Raw genomic sequence first — 23,214 nt, 5'->3', positions numbered from 1 at the left:
TCATTACCACAACTGTGATGTCCTGTCTTCAAATAAATTTCAAAATCTATCAAAGTCCAGAATAACCAGAGTAACTGAGGATCGCTTTTCAGGTTAAGTAAGGCAAGGCAAGGCAATTTTATTTATATAGCGCATTTCATACACAATGACAACTCAATGTGCTTTACATAAAACAAACATTTACATACAAAAGAACATAAAAACATGCAATTTGAGAAATAGAAATAAAACCCAATAATAGTAAACACATGGAAACATTAAAACATACAATTCTCTACTATCTGACCTGAGTCAGTAGATCTCAGAGCCCTACTGGGTTTATATTCTACTAACATGTCATTCATATATTCTGGACCTAAACCACTCAGTGATTTGTAGACCAGTAGCAGAACTTTAAAATCTATTCTATAGCTGACTGGGAGCCAGTGTAAAGACTTTAGGACTGGAGTAATGTGCTCTGATCTCTTTGTTCTGGTTAAACCTCGAGCTGCAGCGTTCTGAATGAGCTGCAGCTGTTTAATGCTTTTTTGTGGGAGTCCAGTCAGAAGACAGTTACAGTAGTCGAGTCTACTGGAGATGACAGTATGAATCAACTTCTCCTGGTCTGTTTGAGACATAAAACCCTTCACTCTGGATATGTTCTTAAGCTGATAGAAGGCTGTTTTGGTGATTGATTTGATATGACTGCTGAAGGTCAAATCTGAGTCTATCAGCACGCCAAGGTTTCGGACTTGGTCCCTAGTTTTTAGAGACAGTGACTCGAGATGTTTACTGACAGCAATCCTCTTCTCTTTATTGCCAAAAACAATGACCTCAGTTTTGTCCTGATTTAATTGAAGGAAATTTTGGTTCATCCAATTTGTTACTTGCTCTAAACAGTGACACAATGACTGTATTGGACTGTAGTCATCTGGGGACAGTGCTAGGTATATCTGTGTGTCATCTGCATAACTGTGGTAGTCTACACTAGAGTTCTGCAGAATTTGACCCAAAGGCAGCCTATATAGACTGAACAGAAGGGGTCCAAGAACTGACCCCTGAGGAACTCCACATGTAGTAGAGTACAGTAGATATTAGGGTTGGTGCCTGACAGCCATCGCCGATGGACACCACCGCCACCCGCCCGCCCGCAAATTAGACGTATTCTCCCGGAATCTGGAGTGAACGAGCAAGAGCGCGCACTAGAGTGACAGCGCATGTGTGTTTGTGTGACTATAAATGCAGCGCGTGCGAGAGCAAAGCTCTGTGTTGCCGCTTATTAGATCGGCGATGTGCCGGCGCCGCCCCCGTACGCGGCAGTCTCCCGCATATTGATAGCGTCTCCATGACGGCCGCAAATTAGACGTATTCTCCCGGAATCTGAAGTGAACGAGCAAGAGCGCGCACCAGAGTGACAGCGCGTGTGTGTTTGTGTGACTATAAATGCAGCGCGTGCGAGAGCAAAGCTCTGTGATACCGCTTATTAGATCGATCGCCATCGGCCATCACAATGTTTTGCTTTGAACATTGTCGATCGTCCAATTCCTGGACATCGCCCAACCCTAGTAGATAGTAAATGTTGTCACACCTGGACATTGAGCTCACCATCCATAATTTGAGTATTTGACTGCCAGTGTACAGAACAAAGAAAACAGAGTCATGCAGTTTGGTTATTTACATTTAGGAACCATGCTATTTATGAAAGTCACATGGGTATGAGCTTCTGCGTATCAGGTGTGTTCTCTCCTCCATTTCAAACTTTTTTTTCTTGTATATTTACAGGCAATGGCACAGATGATCTATCCACCACTGCTACTGCTAGGTATGTTACCGGTCTTGTTAGAACGCATTAAGGGACAGTACACCCAAAATAACACTTACATGTAGTCGTATCTAGCCTGCAGAGTTAGGTTTTACTTAATCTGGTTTTGAGATATCTGACATTTCAATCACCACAGAAACAGAAGCCAATTGAATTTAGTTTGTGGTGCTCACTGAGAAAAGACATTTCAAATATGTGCGGTTTTCATTTACAGGTCTGTGGGTTATCCGAAGTATCAGAACACTGTAATTTAACTGGCTGGCACTTTAATAGGGATTTCTCTCCTCCTTTGTTTTTAATTTAATTTAAAAAAAAATGTAAACATAAGTGTGAATAATGACTGGAAAAATTGAGAAGGATAGAAGGATACGAGTTTAAATAAAGCATATTTTATAACATAACTTTACTTCTGTGTGTATTTATGTATCTAAATGTTTTCCTCAATATATTCATTTCATTAGTAAATAAGGACAGAAAAAATAGAAACAAATAAAGAAGTACAAACTAAACTTCTGATGTGATCTTCTGCGTTACAGCAACAATCCAGCTGCTCATGGTTTCAGCAGAAGAAGAAAAAAAATGTCTGGGAAAAGGAATCAAATATACTATGAATAACAATTGCAAATACCATGATTGGATCACTGAATTCAGTTGCACAGCTGGGCGATGGAATTGGAAGCTGATATGTTGTGAGGGTGAAAAAAACCTCATAGACAAAGTCAAATTCGTGGCCCTGCCCAGAAACAGCTGTGAGCCAAAAGACATGGACAGCAACGACCCTGATACCAAGTACTACTATCATAACAACAGTAATGTTATAAATCTAGATGAAGTAAATGGTAAGCACTACAAATCTGAGAGAGATACACGATTGCTTTTTAAGATTGTTTGAAATTAAATATGAGCAGTTACAGTAAATGCCTGTTGCATATTTGCCAACAGAAAATTAGTCAGTACGTACATCAATGTTTCAATATGCATCTGCATTTCCACTTTAACCGATTCTGTGTTTTGTTTTTTTGTTCAATGTTTCCATTTATCAGGGCCTATGAAGATATGTCGCCGTGATAATACATTTTTCCTGATCAGAGCATCCAATCACATGTGTGATATATGTGGAAACAAGTGCTCCAATGTCTCCAACACTAGAAATGGGTAAACAGCTCTTTTGTGGAGCCTACAAGTTGCTGTGTTGATATTTGAATTTGTTGCCAGTTGTAGGGGCCAGCATGTTTGTCTCACATTTCACAGGATTTTCATTTGATTTTTTCCCCCCCAGAGACATAGAAATACATTTGCAATCGACAGATAACAGGACAGTGAACATAAAAATTAAAACAAGCAACAATGTGAGAAATTACTCCATCAATTGTATCAGTGGCAATACAGGCAAGTACTTTTATTTGACACAATATAACCGTCCTTCAGTTGTTATAATAGCAGAGTTTACGATGTATTCACCTTATAATAATAGTTCACCTTCAAAACTATAAGTTCATTGAAAACGTATTATTCCATGACCTTCAGGCTAATTCAATTCTTCAATCCATGGAGAAAAATGACAAATACAATAACAAATTTTTTTTAGTATAACCCAGATTATGTGTTATAACATGCACTTACTTCAAATTTTACCTTGCTTTTGTAATTTGTGTTGACGTGGAGCAGCTCTGCAATTCTACACGGAGCCTAAAAGCTGGATTGAAGCCCTGAAGACCTGCCGTGGAAATCGATCTGAACTGGTTCACATCACCAACCGGAGTGTGTGGTATGATGTGAATTCTCTCCTGAAAAAGGAAAAAACGGAAAATGAGACAGTCCTGGATAACGGGGTGTGGATCGGCCTGGAGAGGTCCATCTTTGGCTGCAACCCCAAATGGATGTGGACGTCAGGGAAAGTTGTTAACAACACTTCCTGGAATTCCAGCTTCCCTGTCGACCGCCTTAACCACCACTGCGGAAAGGTCGTGTGGATTAAAACCTTCCATAACTACACTTGGCTGGATGAGGACTGCTTTAAGGAGCTACCTTTCATCTGCCAGCGTAAACTGTTGTTTTATTAATATCCAGACTTGAATGAAAGTCTTGACATAATATCAATAATGTGACTAAAAGTATTTCACCAGGTAACGGCAGAAATTTACTTTTAACTGTATGTTCTGTTTCTTTTATCTTTACAGGTAAGACATAAACAATGTATACTGGAGGACTGCCAACTACAAGAGTCATACTCAAATTCTTCCCCATCTTCTCCGTTTGATATGGCTTATATTTGAATAGATCATAGATTGTTGCATATGCTGTTTGCTGTATGCTTTACCCTTTCTAATAAATTTCTTTCTCTGTAATATGTAAGTACTGTGAGTGATGTAATTCAATCATTTAGCCAATAAAAGTTATATCGGTTTGGTCAATAATAGTTCACCTCGTCTTCCTCTTCTATTGCTTCATACAAGTTTACTAACAGAAAAAATGAACAATATATCCACACCATTAAAAAACAAGGCCCATGATGATCACCCTATTCCACCTCAACGATTGTGGGTGTTTATCTGAAATTGTTCTGATATTTCAGGGGAGATTATGTGAGAAAGTCACTCAGTAAATGTATCTCTCTTGGATAGACGCACACACATGCAGTCACACAAGCACATACACACAGACACACACAAAGTCACACAAGCACATACACACACATACCCACTTTGAGACATAATTTTAACTGCTAAATTCATCAAAAAATGTTGTGAACCCAAAATGACTTGAAATATCAAAAACTCTCACTTAAATTTTAAACCTGAATTTTGCCCCCCTCGTGGGGACCCGTTATGCTAACGTCTATTAGCATACAATTGACATCATTGTTAGCCACAGCACAATTTATGACAAGCATTTAAACTAATGTTGGATTGAAACCTTAATGTTCTTTTACATTAACACTGCATCTAATAATCCAGAATGCCAAGGGGCTATTTGCTAAGCTAATATGCTAATACGTCATATGTAATATGTCAGGTTGTGGTCCCCACCAGGATAGAAAACACACACACACACAATATGCATTGAAGGACAAGCCTGGCTCTATTTTCATCGACAAATCCCATGAAAAGACCAAAATTAGTCAAATGTTAATTCATCTCTCAACACTTTTCTTTACCTTCTCAGGATTTACATTTTTCAAGATTGGTGTCACAAATACAGAAGGATCTAAAAGGCTGAGTTTAAAATAAATAAATAAACAAATACTTATATCATAAACAGCCGGGCACTGCAGTTTTTTTGCAAACGTTGCTCAAAGAGGAGTACGTTGTAGATTTGTTGGACACCATTTTGGCCACTGATTTATACATATTTGGTGCTGTAGTACTTTATGGTGTTTGTATTGTATTCATATTTTCATCGTACTTATGGCGTGGACGGTGTTTTGGATTGAGTCAAAATAAACTACAGTGTTCATTTTCATGGTAAAGAAGACACATCAACCAGTGCAATGTTGAGACTCATTGATGTCATTTTAATAGTCTTTAGATAAAAAAAGGAACTCTATGCCATATGAGGCTTGGGATACACAGGCAATCATATTTAAAATAAATTCATTTATGGTTCATTCATTGACAAAAATAAAAATACAGAGTATCACCAGACACATCCTTTGAACATTTTTCAAAACATACGCAGACAAATGTGCATACTCACAGCCCAACCAAGCTGAAATCCATATCATGAACTAAAAAGTGGTTTGTGGAAGCAGAAAATTGCTGTTTGTTGATTTCAGAGGAACACGAAAACTTTTCCATTTAATTTGAGTATATGAACTGAGCTCCTTGTTCTCAGCTTAACATCTACTAAATGCTTTGGCATGTGTGACATTGTTAGAGCTCCAACGATATCAGAGTCATACTTTCACTAATATTATTGAATTCTCTTATTTTCTTTTCCTTTTCATTTTTTAGAAACTACATACTGTATCCACATTATCAGTGTTGTGCATGAACGCGTTCATTGAACGAAAGTTCATGAACTCGTTCATAATTTTGGTGAACTTGAACGAACGAACGGTATTTCTGCCTGATGAACGATACTATGAACGCGTTCATTCTGGTGTCCGTGAACGTCACGTTCACTCTTTTTAAATTTCGTTCAATAAGTGTTGCCCAACCGTTGCGTGTACTTCTTTGTCTGTGCCAGATTATGCCTAAAAAGTCCGAGAGCGCCACAGTTGTGTAGAGCTATCTGGCAACCATAGGCAAAGGCAGCCAGTGTCGCACTGCTCCATGCGTCATCAAAACAAAACAAAACAAAAAACAGCATGGAAGCAGCATGGAAGCGACAGCAGCATGTGGACATAAGGAGGTCTCATATAATTATCTCAGCGATTTTTATGAGAAAATCGACAAGGAAGGGAACAATCTAACGTTTATGTGCAAACTCTGCCCACCGGCTTTGAAAAATAAAATCCGAACTTCGGTTACATCGTTTGCTAATCTTAAACGGCACATAGAACTCAAGCACCCGGGGAGCCTTTCAAGGTATGTGCAAGCAACGAGTAAAAAGTCAAAAGAACAAGACAGATCCTCGACCCAAATGCCATTAACTGCATACAGCAGCGGGTTCGTTGTCATCTCCCAGCCGCAGGTGGACAATTTGGTGGTCCAATACATTGTCGGAGACTTACAACCTTTGAGAAAAGTAGAAAGCCTAGCTTTCATAAACTTAATTAAGGGGTTGCATCCATCCAAACAAGTGCCATCGAGAAAAAAAATACAGACACTGTTAAACAAGAAATATAAAGAAAACATGTGTGAACTTAAGACTGAACTGTCTGCTATCGATGTCGTGTGCACAACAGCAGATTGCTGGTCTGCTGTGAACAAGGCATTTATGGGAATCACCATCCACTGGCTAAACAAAACAGATGTTTCCCACAGACACTCTGCAGTACTGGCATGCCGGCGAATTAAAGGAGCGCACACACATGATGTGTTGGCAAAATTGTTGTCAGATGTCAACAAAGAGTTCAAAATCCACAACAAGGTTGTTTGTACAGTGACAGACAATGCTGCTAATTTTGTCAAGGCATTCAACTGTTTTGCGATGGATGTTGCTATTGATGATGATGTGCCAGAGACAGAGACAGTTGAAAGTGAAGATGAGGATGAACCAGTGCCAGACTTTGCTGCGGCCAGTGAGAGCTCAGACGAAGATGATATGGAGCCTGAGCCGCTCTTGGATCTAGTTCATCCCTCTCTCCCTCCTCACAGACGGTGCATGGCACACACATTGAACCTGGTGGCCAAAGACACAGAAAAGGTTAGTGAAAAACGTTACAGAACTGTGTCGAGGGCCGTTTTTGGGAAAGCATCTGCACTGTGGAATCTGGTTAAGCGAAGTACAAAGGCTTCTGATACTGTGGAGGAAAAGCTTGGAATTGGCTTTGTTGTGACAAATGACACAAGATGGAACTCAGTCTTTCTTGCGATGGAGCGGCTGTCTCGCATAGCAAAACTAACTACCAAGGCAGAAATTAACATGGCTGAGGTCACCCCTGAAAATGATGCTACTCCCTTGCATGATGAGCTGCTTTTGCACACTGTGAGTGATGAGTTTGGCTTTCGCAGATTCTCTCCACAGGAAGTTGAATTCATACACATGTTTGTGGATGTGATGAGGCCTTTGGCACTTGCACTAAATATCCTCCAAGCAGAGAAGAACATCTTTCTTGGCTATCTGGCTCCAACCATTGTACAGCTGCAATGTCATATGAATGACTTGTTGGAAGAGAGCAGAAAGCCCACTGCAGCAGAGGGTCTCATTACATGCCGACCTCTCATAAAGAGTATCTTGGAGTCAATGAGCACAAGGCTGGCAGGTCTACTGGAGAAGAGGGAACATATACTCTCCGCTATGTTGGTGCCAAGATTCAAGCTAGACTGGGTCCAAGATGAGGAGAAACGTATGCAGTATAGATTGATGCTGAAAAGAGAATTTCAAACACTCATCTCTGATGACTCAGCTGCAAACGACTCTGGTCAAGCCCAGTCCAGTGATAGAAGTGGCAAGAAAGATCCTGCAGCGTCATTCTTCAGATTTAACAGCAACACTCAGGTTCATCAAAAATCTGAAGTGGACGCCTATCTGGATGCCCCAACCACAGATGGGTTTGATGAATACATGCAGTTTTCAAAGCTCAGAAGGCTGTTCATAAAACACAACACTGCCCTGCCCTCAAGTGCTCCAGTTGAAAGGCTTTTCAGCATCGGTGGTCAAATATTCAGGTAGGAATAAACTGTTATTGTTATTATATTCTTTGGTAATAAGTACAGTAATCTTAGTGCAAGGTGATAATCATTCTAATTCTGTTATTGTCTCTGTGCACAATTACGTTATTACTGTTACATTTTGCCATAATCATGATGTTAAAATTTGTCATTATCTCATTCAGACCCAGGAGAAATCGGCTGGGAGATGCCAACTTTGAGAAGCAGCTGATCTTGAATGCCAACAAAAAGATGTGAAGGTACAATAAATATTGTTATGATCAGTTTATTGGGCTGTAGGCCTGGTAGTGCTGTGTATTGCTAATGGATATAAGTATGATGTGTAGAGGTGACCTGTATCAAAGTAAAAGAGCATAATTGTTATTATAGGAAGCCAAAAACAGCAGATCCACCAGGGAGCGACCACTGTGACCAATGAGGGGATCTTCATTCAGATAAGAGAAAATAATTCTGTCCTTAGCCCTGCACACTTTGTTCTTGTTATTATTTTAGTTGTATTTTGTGAACTGTAACCAGTGACAGATATTCATTGAGTTAAGGTATTTTCACTCACTGGACAGAAAGTAGAAGCACTTTCCATGGTCTTGGACTCTGATTGACTCTTTTAAATTATTAATATATGTTTTTTTTTACTATTGGGCAAACAATCCAAAAGTGACTTAATTGACTAACGTTGACATGTTTTGCACTTTGAATGTTGCACTTCGAAATTCAACATTGAACTTCAACTACCTCAGCCTGGTTCCTACCTCAGTTTCTAGTCAGTAGAATGGTCTTGAGGGTTTGTAATTTTCTTTCCAGAATTCCAGTATTACTATTTTGTAATGTTCTGCTATGGAATTTGAAATTATCAATGCACCTTACAAACTACTGTCCTGTTTGTTTTATAATTTCTTATTAAAAAGGACATTCAAGCAAGTTTTTCCTCATGTTTTTGAGAATATAATGTTGGGGTGAAAGCTGCAACTGCTACTAGTGTGGACTGAATGGAGTTTAAACAACAATGGGGGAAGGCCCTTCGATGCTAATGTAAATCCTGGTTGGATAAGGATTCAAAACTGGATGAAATCTGACACATAGTTTCAGTGTTAAACTAATGAAATAATTGCTGGCTGTGGCAACAGTTTTAAAAGAGTATAGTTCGCAACGTATTGAAAAAAAGAACTGAACTAGTTCATTTTTTGGAGCTGTGAACTTAGTTCATAATTTGGAATTATGAACTATGAACTGAACTAGTTCATTTTAAAATGTGTGAACTATGAACTGAACTAGTTCATGTAGAAAGTGAACTTTCCCAACACTGCACATTATACAACCCCTGTTTGTTTAGCCTTTTTTTTAAGGTGCTTTTTGCTCACCATTTAAACAAATGAGCATCAGTGTGGGTGTGTTTCTTAGAAGAGATACACAGCTTTATAAAGTGATGTACTGCAAAGACAGTTTACATTTCCCTGTCCACCTTGCCATCCCAGTCACGAGAGCAAGTCTTCATTGATTTGGTGAGTTTATTATAGATTTAAACTGCTTTAATACAATACCAGAGACTGTATTCAATTTGGTTAATTCCTGTCTAATGATTTTACTCAAATGTTATGAATTCAATGAAATAGATATTTAAATTGGAGAAAACTGAATGATTAAAATTGTTTTATTTCCTTGTGATGTCAGACTGGCTGGTATTTGTAATGAATATTGGGTATTTGTCATATTAAAATGCTACAAAAAATACATTTCATGACACTTTTATACTCTAATTTTACTTGCTTTAATATATTGGGCCCTGTTTAGACTATTTAGACACACACTCAGTGCACGTCTCTATGCACAACTGATATTTTGTTTCATGTATATGCAGCAGCGCAAAGTGCACATGAGGCTGAGTGAAGGTGAATATAGATCAGCTCTCAGCCAGTCACATCACTGCTCTCATAGCTCTGAAATTGTTCTGCCAAACGTTATCACAACAGCTCAGTAAATGGAAAGCTTTTGTTAGGACAGTAATGGTATTTCAGAGGTCAATTTGCAAAGGTAATTTTTCTGCGAAAGAGTTAGAGGCAGAGATTCAACCAAAGAGCAGGATATGTGGTGTGAGAATGGACAAGTTTGGGAGGAGAGTATGATAAGGGAGAATGAAGTAACGGGCAAGCTGGGGTCGTGGAAAATAACAGGAGTGGAAAATATACACCAGTGTGTCCTATACACCAGTAAAATATAGTGAGAGGTTGGATCTGGGTATGATTATAGGTATGTAAAAGGCTGTCCACACTAAGAATGATAACTATAAAGATAATGATGTGAGTGTCCACACTTATAAACTATAATGTAGATCGGACCCATAAGAAAACCTGGCGGGTTCACTGGCGGGTGCTGATTCACTTTGTTGATCAGAAGCACTTTAGATACCAGTTTGAGACAGCAGCAGATGTTAAAGCGAGATATGCAAAAGCGCACAGATGAGCAGGTTTTATTGAGCTCTGGCAGAGACACACGGTACGAGCACTGATGTGAATCCTAAAATATTTACTAACTTTTTTGTCCTCACGGCGTGAAAGAGTCAAGTAGCCTATGCAGCCACTTCTCAGAGCAGAGGCTGCAGATTTATCAACATATCAGTCCTGCTGCCTTCAGATGCTGCAGGGATTTAATGAACTGAAGGAGAAGTTCTTCATACAGTATAAAGCAGCTGTGGACAGCAGATACTGTAAGAATCACCCACATTCGTTTATAGATCAATGCAGATTGATTTAGGCTACTGACTTTCCTTATTTAAACATATTAATCCACATTGTTTTCTTTGTCGATTTCTGTTGGAGGGTGTTTAATTTAAATAAATGATTTATATTTTAAGTATTAATCTGTTGTTGCAGTAAGAATTTAGTTTGATCCTGTTGATAAAATCACCAGAACAGCATCAGATTGACGTTGCACCACAAACAAACTGTTTTCAAGGGCAACATCTAGGACCAAATTTCAATATAACAATTGTCTCAGTGCTGCTGCTTCATTTACCGTGAATAAACCTCTCAGTTATTTAGTTGATTTAGTCATTTTAAGTTTCAAGCTCAGGAAAATACCAAACAGTTGGTGTATTATGGTCCATTATGTATTTCATTTGCCATTCAAAGCAAATGCAAATTAACCTTCTCTGTCTCTTACTGTTTTCCTTCCATGTGTTGATACAGTAAGAGGAGCACACTGTGTTCCATCATCAAGTCATGTCACCTGACTAGTAGATCATTACCACAACTGTAGATAGTAAATGTTGTCACACCTGGACATTGAGCACACCATCCATAATTTGAGTATTTGACTGCCAGTGTACAGAACAAAGAAAACAGAGTCATACAGTTTGGTTATTTACATTTAGGAACCACGCTATTTATGAAAGTCACATGGGTATGAGCTTTTGCGTATCAGGTGTGTTCTCTCCTCCATTTCAAACTTTTTTTTCTTGTATATTTACAGGCAATGGCACAGAAGATCTATCTACCACTACTGCTGCTGGGTATGTTACCGGTCTTGTTAGAACGCGTTAAGGGACAGTACACCCAAAATAACACTTACATGTAGTCGTATCTAGCCTGCAGAGTTAGGTTTTACTTAATCTGGTTTTGAGATATCTGACATTTCAATCACCACAGAAACAGAAGCCAATTGAATTTAGTTTGTGGTGCTCACTGAGAAAAGACATTTCAAATATGTGCGGTTTTCATTTACAGGTCTGTGGGTTATCCGAAGTATCAGAACACTGTAATTTAACTGGCTGGCACTTTAATAGGGATTTCTCTCCTCCTTTATGTTTTTAATTTAATTTAAAAAAAAAATGTAAACATAAGTGTGAATGATGACTGGAAAAATTGAGAAGGATAGAAGGATACGAGTTTAAATAAAGCATATTTTATAACATAACTTTACTTCTGTGTGTATTTATGTATCTAAATGTTTTCCTCAATATATTCATTTCATTAGTAAATAAGGACAGAAAAAATAGAAACAAATAAAGAAGTACAAACTAAACTTCTGATGTGATCTTCTGCGTTACAGCAACAATCCAGCTGCTCATGGTTTCAGCAGAAGAAGAAAAAAAATGTCTGGGAATAGGAATCAAATATACTATGAATAACAATTGCAAATACCATGATTGGATCACTGAATTCAGTTGCACAGCTGGGCGATGGAATTGGAAGCTGATATGTTGTGAGGCTGAAAAAAACCTCATAGACAAAGTCAAATTCGTGGCCCTGCCCAGAAACAGCTGTGAGCCAAAAGACATGGACAGCAACGACCCTGATACCAAGTACTACTATCATAACAAGAGTAATGTTATAAATCTAGATGAAGTAAATGGTAAGCACTGCAAATCTGAGAGAGATACACGATTGCTTTTTAAGATTGTTTGAAATTAAATATGAGCAGTTACAGTAAATGCCTGTTGCATATTTGCCAACAGAAAATTTGTCAGCATGTACATCAATGTTTCAATATGCATCTGCATTTCCACTTTAACCGATTCTGTGTTTTGTTTTTTTGTTCAATGTTTCCATTTATCAGGGCCTATAAAGACATGTCGCCGTAATAATACATTTTTCCTGATCAGAGCATCCAATCACACGTGTGATATATGTGGAAACAAGTGCTCCAATGTCTCCAACACTAGAAATGGGTAAACAGCTCTTTTGTGGAGCCTATTAATTGCTGTGTTGATATTTGAATTTGTTGCCAGTTGTAGGGGCCAGCATGTTTGTGTCACACATTTCAAAGGCTTTTCATTAGATGTTTTTTTCCACAGAGGCGAAAGCCAACGAAACATAAAAATACATTTGCAACCATCAGATGACAGCACAGTGAACATAACAGTTGAAATAAGCGAAATTGTGAAAAATTACTCCATCAATTGTATCGATACAGGCAAGTACTTTTATTTGAGACAATATAACCGTTTTTCAGTTGCTATAATAGCAGAGTTTACGATGTGTTCACCTTATAATAATAGTTCATCTTCAAAACTATAAGTTCATTGAAAACTTAATATTGCATGACCTTCAGGCTAATTCAATTCTTCAATCCATGGAGAAAAATGACAAATACAATAACACATATTTTTATTGTAACCCAGATTATTTCTATCCTAAATAGAAATTATGCTAATTCACCTCATACATACTTAAATATTGTTCAAATTAATTCCCAAAGCATACTCCTTTAATAAGATCTATAAAACTCACTCACATTGAATGTCACTGTAAGTTACTGGTCTTCTTATGAAGTGACAAAGGATGTGGGGATGTGCAGTGTATGTGTGTATGTGTTATAACATGCAACTTCAAATCTCACCTTGCTTTTGTAATTTGTGTTGACGTGGTGCAGCTCTGCAATTCTACTCGGAGCCTAAAAGCTGGATTGAAGCCCTGAAGACCTGCCGTGGAAATCAATCTGAACTGGTTCACATCACCAACCAGAGTGTGTGGTATGATGTGAATTCTCTCCTGGAAGAGGAAAAAACGGAAAATAAGGCAGTCCTGAATAACGGGGTGTGGATCGGCCTGGAGAGGTCCATCTTTGGCTGCAACCCCAAATGGATGTGGACGTCAGGGACAGAAGTTAACAAGTCTACCTGGAATTCCAGCTTCACTGTCGACCCCCTTAACCACCACTGCGGAAAGGTCGTGTGGATAGAAACGTTCCATAACCACACGTGGCTGGACGAGGACTGCTTTAAGAAGTTACCTTTCATCTGCCAGCGTAAGCTGTTGTTTTGTTCAAGGCCAAAGTTATTTTATTAATATCCAGGTTTGAATGAAAGTCTTGACATAATATCAATAATGCGACTAAAAGTATTTCACCAGGTAACGGCAGAAATTTACTTTTAACTGTATGTTCTGTTTCTTTTATCTTTACAGGTAAGCCATAAACACTGTATACTGGAGGACTGCCAACTACAAGAGTCATATTCAAATTCTTCCCCATCTTCTCCCTTTGATATGGCTTATATTTGAATAGATCATAGATTGTTGCATATGCTGTTTGCTGTATGCTTTACCCTTTCTATTAACTTTCTTTCTCTGTAATATGTAGGTACTGTGAGTGATTTAATGCAATCATTTATCCAATAAAAACTATATCGGTTTGGTCAATAATGGTTCACCTCGTCTTCCTCTTCTATTGCTTCATAGTCATAGTTTTAGTTCAGGTTTACTAACGGAAAAAATGAACAATATATCCACACCATTAAAAAACAAGGCCCAGGATGATCACCCTATTCCACCTCAACGATTGTGGGTGTTTATCTGAAATTGTTCTGATATTTCAGGGGAGATTATGTGAGAGAGTAACTCAGTAAATGTATCTCTCTTGGATAGACGCACACAGACACACATACACACACGCAGTCACACAAGCACATACTAATCTATAAATCAATACCGGTCATGGTCACAAGAGCAATAACTTTTCTTTAAATGACCCAAAGAAGACCAAACTTTTAAGTACCCGTGTTAAAAAGGCTGTGCCCCTGTGCACCATTTGCTAAATTCTCTCATTTCCGTCCTTTTCACATGAACGCATCATGCTCAATGCCTGTACCTGCAGTGAGACAGATGACGTCACAACGTCTAATGGACATTTCTTTTAGTGTGCGTCCATAAATATGTGAGTTTGTTGTGATATGTTAGAGTTTATATGTTGCTATGAGCGCTAGCTGCCAGGTTGTCACAGGCTGCAATAATTTATGAATGTTAAGTTATTATATCATACTGGTTAACGCTGCTGTACGATCCCCTTTGCTTTAAAAAAATATTTTGGCCAACATTTTTTTACTCAGTAACGGATGTTATTTAAAATGTAGCGAAGTACAAAACATACTTAAGTAAAAGTAAAATTACAGATTTTTAAAACTACATTAAAAAGTACAAGTACACAAAAAACTACTCAATTACAGTAACGCAAGTAAATATAATTCGTTACTTTCCACCTTTGGTCAATCGCTGGCTCGCTGCCTTCAGAGGTCTGATATTTCTGTATAATGACCGTTGCTATAGCTACGGACCGTTGCTGCTGTCCAGCTCTCTCAGGCTGGTCTTGAAAGTGGGCAGATAATACCTTCAGGGGGTCACCCTCACCCCTCCACTGCGCGTCGGGGTTCAATCCCCAACAGAAACTTCTGCATAGCCCCCAGCTGTCTTTTCTTTTGTTCTTCTTCATTTTTCTTATTTTTAGGTTTTGCTGCACCTGAAAGCGTCTTGAATATGTCACTCAAAAAAACGACCTGGCTGCTAGCTTAATTGTCCCGCTTAGTCCTGACCGTCCTGACCTCCGCACTTGACTGAACTGACTGGCGTTAATGTGACGTAACGTAACGTTAAAGATAAACAACGTCACTATGTTTTTGTATTTTTTCAAAAATGACACAACAGTGGCACGCGCATGACGTCTTGAGACAGTGGTCCAAGGGGCTCTCCAATATGATCAGAAGAAGGTAAAAAAGGAACTTACCCTCAAAAAAACTACCCTGAGGCCTCAATGAACCTGCCCAGGTATTGAAAAAACGAGAGACTTTAAGGACGCGCTACTGTCCAATTTACTTTATGACAATTTCAGTTTTTTCTGTCAATGTCAGGGGTATTAAGAATGAGGTGAAAAGTAAGAATTTATTCTTATTTCTTCAGAATAAAGGTGCAGATCTTTATTTTATCCAAGAAACCCATTCTTCTGAGGTACATGTTTCACACTGGAGAAGTCAATGGGGAAGAAATGTGTGGGTTTTCTCATGGCAGCAATCGCTCAGCAGGGGTCGCCATCCTACAGGGGAAATTTGGTAGGCAGATTATTAAGCATGACACGGATAAAGATGGCAGATGGATAATTATGTTGGCTGATATCAACCAATCTCTTGTTACTCTGATAAATATATATGCCTCCAACAGTAAACTTCTCAACAACATCATTATCTCAACATTAGAAAATAAGGTAAATCAGTGGCTGAAATTGTTCCCCTCTGCTGAAATCTTATGGGGAGGAGATTTCAACACAATGTTTGATGAAAGCTTGGACAGATGGCCTCCCAAACCAAACAGATGACTGAATTGGAAAATACTTGCCACAGAATGAACTTGATTGATATATGTAGACAAAGACACCCACAGGAAAAAGTATACACTTGGAGCAACAAGAATAGATCCCTCCAATTCCGCATAGGCATCTGGTTCATTTCAGCAGAACTATAACATAAGGTAGACTTAATCAAAATAGAACCCACAATACTGACAGATCACAAGGCTATAGCAATTCAGTTTCATCTTGGATCTGATAGGCATAAGTTGAATAGAGACTATTGGAAATTAAACAAAACTCTGTTGCAAAATAAAGAATTTGTAAAGGAAAGCCAAAAAATCATCGATAAATTCTGGAGACAAGCAAACACGCTAAAGAAGTTTGGACTATACTGGGAATTAATGAAATAAGAAATAAGAAACTTAGCCATACAATTAAGCAGAAGGATCAGAAGATACAATAAAGAAAAAGAATTACAACTTGTCAACCCAAATCATTCCATTATCAGAGAAAACTGACTCGACCAGCGATGAAGTGGAAGAATTGGCTTACTTGCAGACTGAATTGGATAAAATCTATGAGGAAAAGGCTAGAGGTGCCTTCATCAGATCCAGAAGGAAATGGCTTGAACAGGGGGAAAAGTGGACAAAATATTTCTTCAATTTAGAAAAAAGAAATCATGAAATATCTTCCCTGAGAAAACTTAAAATGAATGATACTGTATGTGAAGATGGAAAACGAATTTCACAATATGTAGTGAGCTTTTATGAGAAGCTGTATTTGGCTGACCCCTTGAACAAAGATAAAATGGCATTATTCCTTTGAAACATACAACCGGATATTAGAACAATAAATGAAGATCAGAAAATAAGTACAGAGGTGCAAAAATGTATTGATGCCCTTAAGGATAACAAAGCTCCGGGGAATGATGGGTTAATAGGGGAATTTTATAAATGCTTTAAACAATTAATTGCTCCATTGATAGCTGGACTGTTTGAAGAGGCTCTAGAAAAAGAGCAACTGCACCACACTCTGATACAGGGATTGATAAAAACAAATGCCAAAACCAAAAAAAGATAAGCTAAGCATTGAAAACTGGAGACCGATTAGTCTATTGAATAATGATACAAAGCTTTTTGCTCTCATCTTTGCTAAAAGGTTAATGTAGAAAAGGCCCCAAAGTTACAGGGTTATTTAGAGTTCATTCCTGTTGTGTGCCTTTGAGTTGTGTTTGATGTTAATTCAGGGTGGTGATATTGTTGAGGTGGGCCAGCCCACGTGGTGGGGTTGTATCTGAGGAGGGGTGTGCACTTTAGTTTCAGTTAGGTTAAAAGGTGTGCAGTGCAATGGCTTCAGTACCAGTGATCTGTGCGTGAATGAAAAGTGAGTAGTTTATCTGCTGTATTACTAGTATTGTATTTCGTTATGTTGATGTAACTGGAGATAAGTTTGTTAGGTAATGTGGAGAAGAGGTCAGAGTTTAATTGTCCGCAATGGCCAGCTCCATGCATGCTAGCTAACAGTCTGGCTAATCAGACCTTGCACTTCAGGTTAAAATATATCATATAGAGTCCAAACTATGTTTACACATGTGTTACCTGTTGAAGTGCTGTTAAGAGTGTGTTGTGATTTCGCTGGGGTACAAATTGTTTGATGTGGGGTTTCGTTTCCATTCCGAAATTAAAGCTAAGGCTAATTAGCCACCGGAAGTGACAATGATTTCACAATAAGAGCATCCAGCTGTCACAGGAAGTGGTATGTCAGCATTAGCGGTAGCTTGACACAGTGTAAATGAGCGTGAGAAACCTGTGTATTGAGTGTTTGGAGTATATTTCTGTTTCCTTCTAGTGTAAATGTGCAAGAGAATTGTAAGATTGTAATCATTTGATTACCTCCTTTGGTTTGATTACTGTTAGTTGATATTAGGTTGGTAATATTATTTACATTACTTCATGTGTGTAAGATTAATGTATGGATATGTGGTTATCCTTTATTGAGTTGTATTTGTTATTCTTTCTTTATAGAGAAACCACACAATCACAACTGTAAGATCCAGCTGTTCTGGAAGCTCTGTATAATTACCTGCAAAGAAGAAGTAAAGAGAGTAAACTGCAGATCGGCCTCTCTGTTCTTTATTCCTCCATACTCTGGAAACGGCCTTAAGTGGTGTTCTGGCCGACACTCCTGTGTGAACTCAGTAATATAATCAGAACTAGCACCCAGCTAGAGCTTCTCTTCCCTACAGTTAAAAACAGGATTAGCTGATATTATTAATGATGAACAATCTGGGTTTATGCCAGGAAGGAACATTGTTAATAATATTTGTCTGGTATTAGATATGATAGATTATAAGGAAATTATACCAGATGAGAGTTTTATTCTATTTGTTGATTTTTATAAAGCATTTGACACAGTCAGTCACCAGTTTATGCTTAAAGTCATTCAATGCTTTGGATTTGGAAATAGGTTTCTGAGGGCAGTTCAAACACTTTATAAAGGAAGCAACAGCTCAGTTAAGGTAACAAATGGTACAACGCCCAGGTTTAATATCAGTCATGGAATCAGACAAGTATGCCCACTAAGTCCATTTTTATTCTTGCTGGTCACACAGGTCATGGCAACACATATTAAAAGAAGCAATTTTCAGAGTATAAGGGCTTTAGGTAGAGAATTCATATTAGCTCAATTAGCGGATGACACAACATTTTTTTCTGTCCAATCAAAATGGACTCGACACAGCTGTGCATTGCATCAGGGAATTTTCTGAGGTTTCAGGTTTGACAATGAACCTTAGTAAATCTGTGCTGTTTCCCCTTAAACACTGTGATCTGGTAGAATTGAGTGAGATTCCCGTTAAACAAACTGTGACATACCTGGGTGTAGTACTTGACAAAAATTAAAACAGGCGCTCAGAGGTAAACTTTGAACCAATAACTCAACAAATAAAAAGAAAATTCAATATGTGGTTAATGAGGGATCTATCCTTAAATGGCCGAACACTGTTATCTAAAGCTGAAGGAATATCAAGATCTATATATATGTCTCTAGCACTAAAAAATGCCTGCAGTAGTCTCTAAGAAACTAGATCAAATTTGATTTATCTTTATCTGGAAGAACAGGTGTCATTACTTAAAAATATATATTTTGTGTAACGCCAAGAGGGATGGTGGCTTGGATGTGTTAACTTTTAAAACATTAAATAACTCTTTTAAGATTAACTGGTTAATTAACTTAAGCAGAGAGAAGAACAATTTCTGGAACTCTTTTACCACACATGTATTTAAATCATTAGGCGGAATACAGTTTTTGTTGAAATGTGACTACAAAGTTGAAAAGCTTCCTGTCAAACTTTCACAAACAAGCTCTGCTGGCCTGGAAACTGATCTACAAACATAACTTCTCACCAACCAGTTACTATATTTTGAATAATGAAGACATCCTTTATAAAAACAAATCACTGTTTTATAAGGATTGGGTGGAGCATGGGATTTTATTAGTTAATCAACTTATGAACGACCGAGGTTTTTTACTTTCTTATGGAGAATTCTTGTTAAAATTTCAGTTGCCAGTTACGCCGAAGAAATATGCTGTGATCTTTGATGCACTGCCACAGGGTGCGCTGCAGCTTCTGAAAGGGACTGAAAGAAATACGGCTGTTGCAGAAAATTATATATGTGAGATTTTGGTTGGCGAAGTAGACATTACAAAAAAATCCTGCTCTAACAGATATTTGAGAAGCTGCTTACAATCAACGATTCTGCCAAGAGGTCAAATTTATTGGTTTGCACAATTTGGAGAGGTTAACTGGCATAAAGCGTGGCTAGTTGGTGACAAATTCTGTTTTAATAACAAGATGAAAGAAGTCTCGTTTAAAATATTACATCAAATCTACCCTGCAAAGAAAACACTTGAAAGATTTTAAATGAACATTGAATATTTGTGCGATTTCTGTGGACTTGAAGATGAAACCATCGCTCACTTATTCTATCAATGTACGTACACTAGAACCTCTTGGAAAGATGTTAAGCATTTTGTACAAGAGAAAACAGGAAGAATGATCAGTTTCCAGGAAAAAAACATTTTAATTTACTTTGATGACCAGATGGTAGACAAAGATTTGTGTTTCTTCTGTCAATTGATCATTGATCATTAGGGAAATTTCACATCCATAAAAACAAATGGGCTAAATCTAAACCAAACATTTTACTCTTTTGACAATAACTGCACCGCTATGCTGTCACAATCAAGGACATTAGAAATAAGAAAGCTGCTAAAACATACGATATAATGGAGAAATTCTGTGGAAGTGACCTGTAAAGTATTTTTGCTGCCTTTTGTTTATGACCTTTGGTTTGTTTGTACCTATGCACTCCCTATATGTTTGTAAGTATGTATGGGTCTGTGTCTGTATGTAAGGTTTTGTGTGTCGCACAACAAATAAAAAATAAAAAAACAGAAAAAAGTTGAGAAATGTAAAAAAAAATGTTAAAAGTCACTATATATTTTTAGTTAATTAATAAATATTGATATATTAACACTGAAATAAATTGTACATAGGATATTTGTATATTTTTATTTTATTGTTTTGGGGGTTTTTGGTCCCTCTGTCTGGGCCCCCCTGCCAATTGGGCCCTATGGGCCTATGTGTTAATCCGGCTCTGCATGGGTATGTGGAAGTCAGTCTCTTTTATTCTGTACAGAAAAAAAAAAATTTCATTTAAAAGTGGGGTACATCTTATACACCAGTGTGTCCTATACACCAGTAAAATACAGTGAGAGGTTGGATCTGGGTATGATTATAGGTATGTAAAAGGCTGTCCACACTAAGAATGATAACTATAAAGATAATGATGTGAGTGTCCACACTTATGAACTATAATGTAGATAGGACCCGTAACTGCTGTATGTTGTACAGAAAAAAAACAAAATGAAACCTGGCGGGTTCACTGGCGGGTGCTGATTCACTTTGTTGATCAGAATTACTTCAGACACTAGTTTGAGACAGCAGCAGATGTTGAAGCGAGATATGCAAAAGTGCACAGATGAGCAGGTTTTATTGAGCACTGGCAGAGACACACGGTACGAGCACTGATGTGAAGCCTAAAATATTCACTAACTTTGTCGTTAGCAGCCACTTCTCAGAGCAGAGGCTGCAGATTTATCAACATATCAGTCCTGCTGCCTTTAGATGCTGCAGGGATTTAATGAACTGAAGGAGAAGTTCTTCATACAGTATAAAGCAGCTGTGGACAGCAGATACTGTAAGAATCACCCACATTCATTTATAGATCAATGCAGATTGATTTAGGCTACTGACTTTCCTTATTTAAACATATTAATCCACATTGTTTTCTTTGTCGATTTCTGTTGGAGGGTGTTTAATTTAAATAAATGATTTATATTTTAAGCATTAATCTGTTGTTGCAGTAAGAATTTAGTTTGGTCCTGTTGATAAAATCACCAGAACAGCATCAGACTGTTGTGCACCAGAAACAAACTGTTTTCAAGGGCAACATCTAGGACCAAATTTCAATATAACAACTGTCTCAGTGCTGCTGCTTCATTTACCGAAAATACCACAACAACCAACAGTCGGTGTATTATGGTCCATTGTGTATATAATTTGCCATTCAAAACAAATGCAAAGGCATTTCCAAATGAACCTTCTCTGTCTCTTACTGTTTTCCTTCCATTGTGTTGAGACAGTAAGATGAGCACACTGTGTACAGTGCACCCAAAATAACACCTACATCTAGTCGTATCTAGCCTGCAGAGTTAGGTTTTACTTCATCTGGTTTTGAGATATCTGATATTTCAATCACCACAGAAACAGAAGTGAAGTGAATTTAGTTTGTGGTGCTCACTGAGAAAAGACATTTCAAAAAAGTCAGGTCTGTTGGTTTATGTAGTTACTGTGAGTGATGTAATGCAAAAATGTATCCAATAAAAACTATATCGGTTTGGTCAATAATAGTTCACCTCGTCTTCCTTCTATTGCTTCATACATGTTTACTAACGGAAAAAATGAACAATATAATAATAATAATAATAATAATGCATTTCATTTAAAGGCGCCTTTCAAAGCACTCAAGGACACCTTACAAGGCACAAATATATCCACACCATTAAAAAACAAGGGTGATCACCTTTTTCCAACCTCAACGATTGTGGGTGTTTATCTGAAATTGTTCTGATATTTCAGGGAAGATTATGTGAGAGAGTCACTCAGTAAATGTATCTCTCTTGGATAGACACACACACACGCAGTCACACAAGCACATACACACACACACACACATTCACACAAGCACATACACACAGACACACACTCACAAATTCACACAAGCACATACACACACACACAGACACACACTCACATACAAAGTCACACAAGCACATACACACACAGACACATTTTTACTACCCTGTGGGGACCCCTAACCTTTCTGAATGGTCTAGAGTCATAATTTTAACTGCTAAATTCATCAAAAAATTGTGTGAACACAAAAATGACTTGAAATATGAAAAACTCTCACTTAAATTTTAAACCTGAATTTTGCCCCCCTTGTGGGGACCCGTAATGCTAACATCTGTTAGCATACAATTGACATCACTGTTACAGCACAATTCATGACAAGCATTTAAACTAATGTTGGATTGAAACCTTAATGTTCATTACATTAACACTGCATCTAATAATCCAGAATGCCAAGGGGCTATTTGCTAAGCTAATATGCTAATACGAACCTAATATGCTAATATACACGCTTACACACTTTGTGAGAAAACCGTGTGTGACCACTAGGGCACACACATAGTCAGGAAAAAGATTTTTTCTTTTTAAACTACACCAAGCATATCAGGAGGCTGTTTGCTTTTGATTCCAATGCTCGTGCCACGGGGTGAGTGATTTGTCAGGTTGTGGTCCCCACCAGGATATACACACACACATACACACACACACACACACACACACACACACACATTCACACAAGCACAGGCAAACACACACGCACAAACCCAGTCACACACAAAGACACACACACACTCACACAATATGCATTGAAGGACAAGCCTGGCTCTATT

Source organism: Scomber scombrus, chromosome 5 (assembly GCF_963691925.1).
Source record: "Scomber scombrus chromosome 5, fScoSco1.1, whole genome shotgun sequence".
Classification (NCBI taxonomy): domain Eukaryota; kingdom Metazoa; phylum Chordata; class Actinopteri; order Scombriformes; family Scombridae; genus Scomber; species Scomber scombrus.
This window is presented reverse-complemented; position numbering follows the sequence as displayed.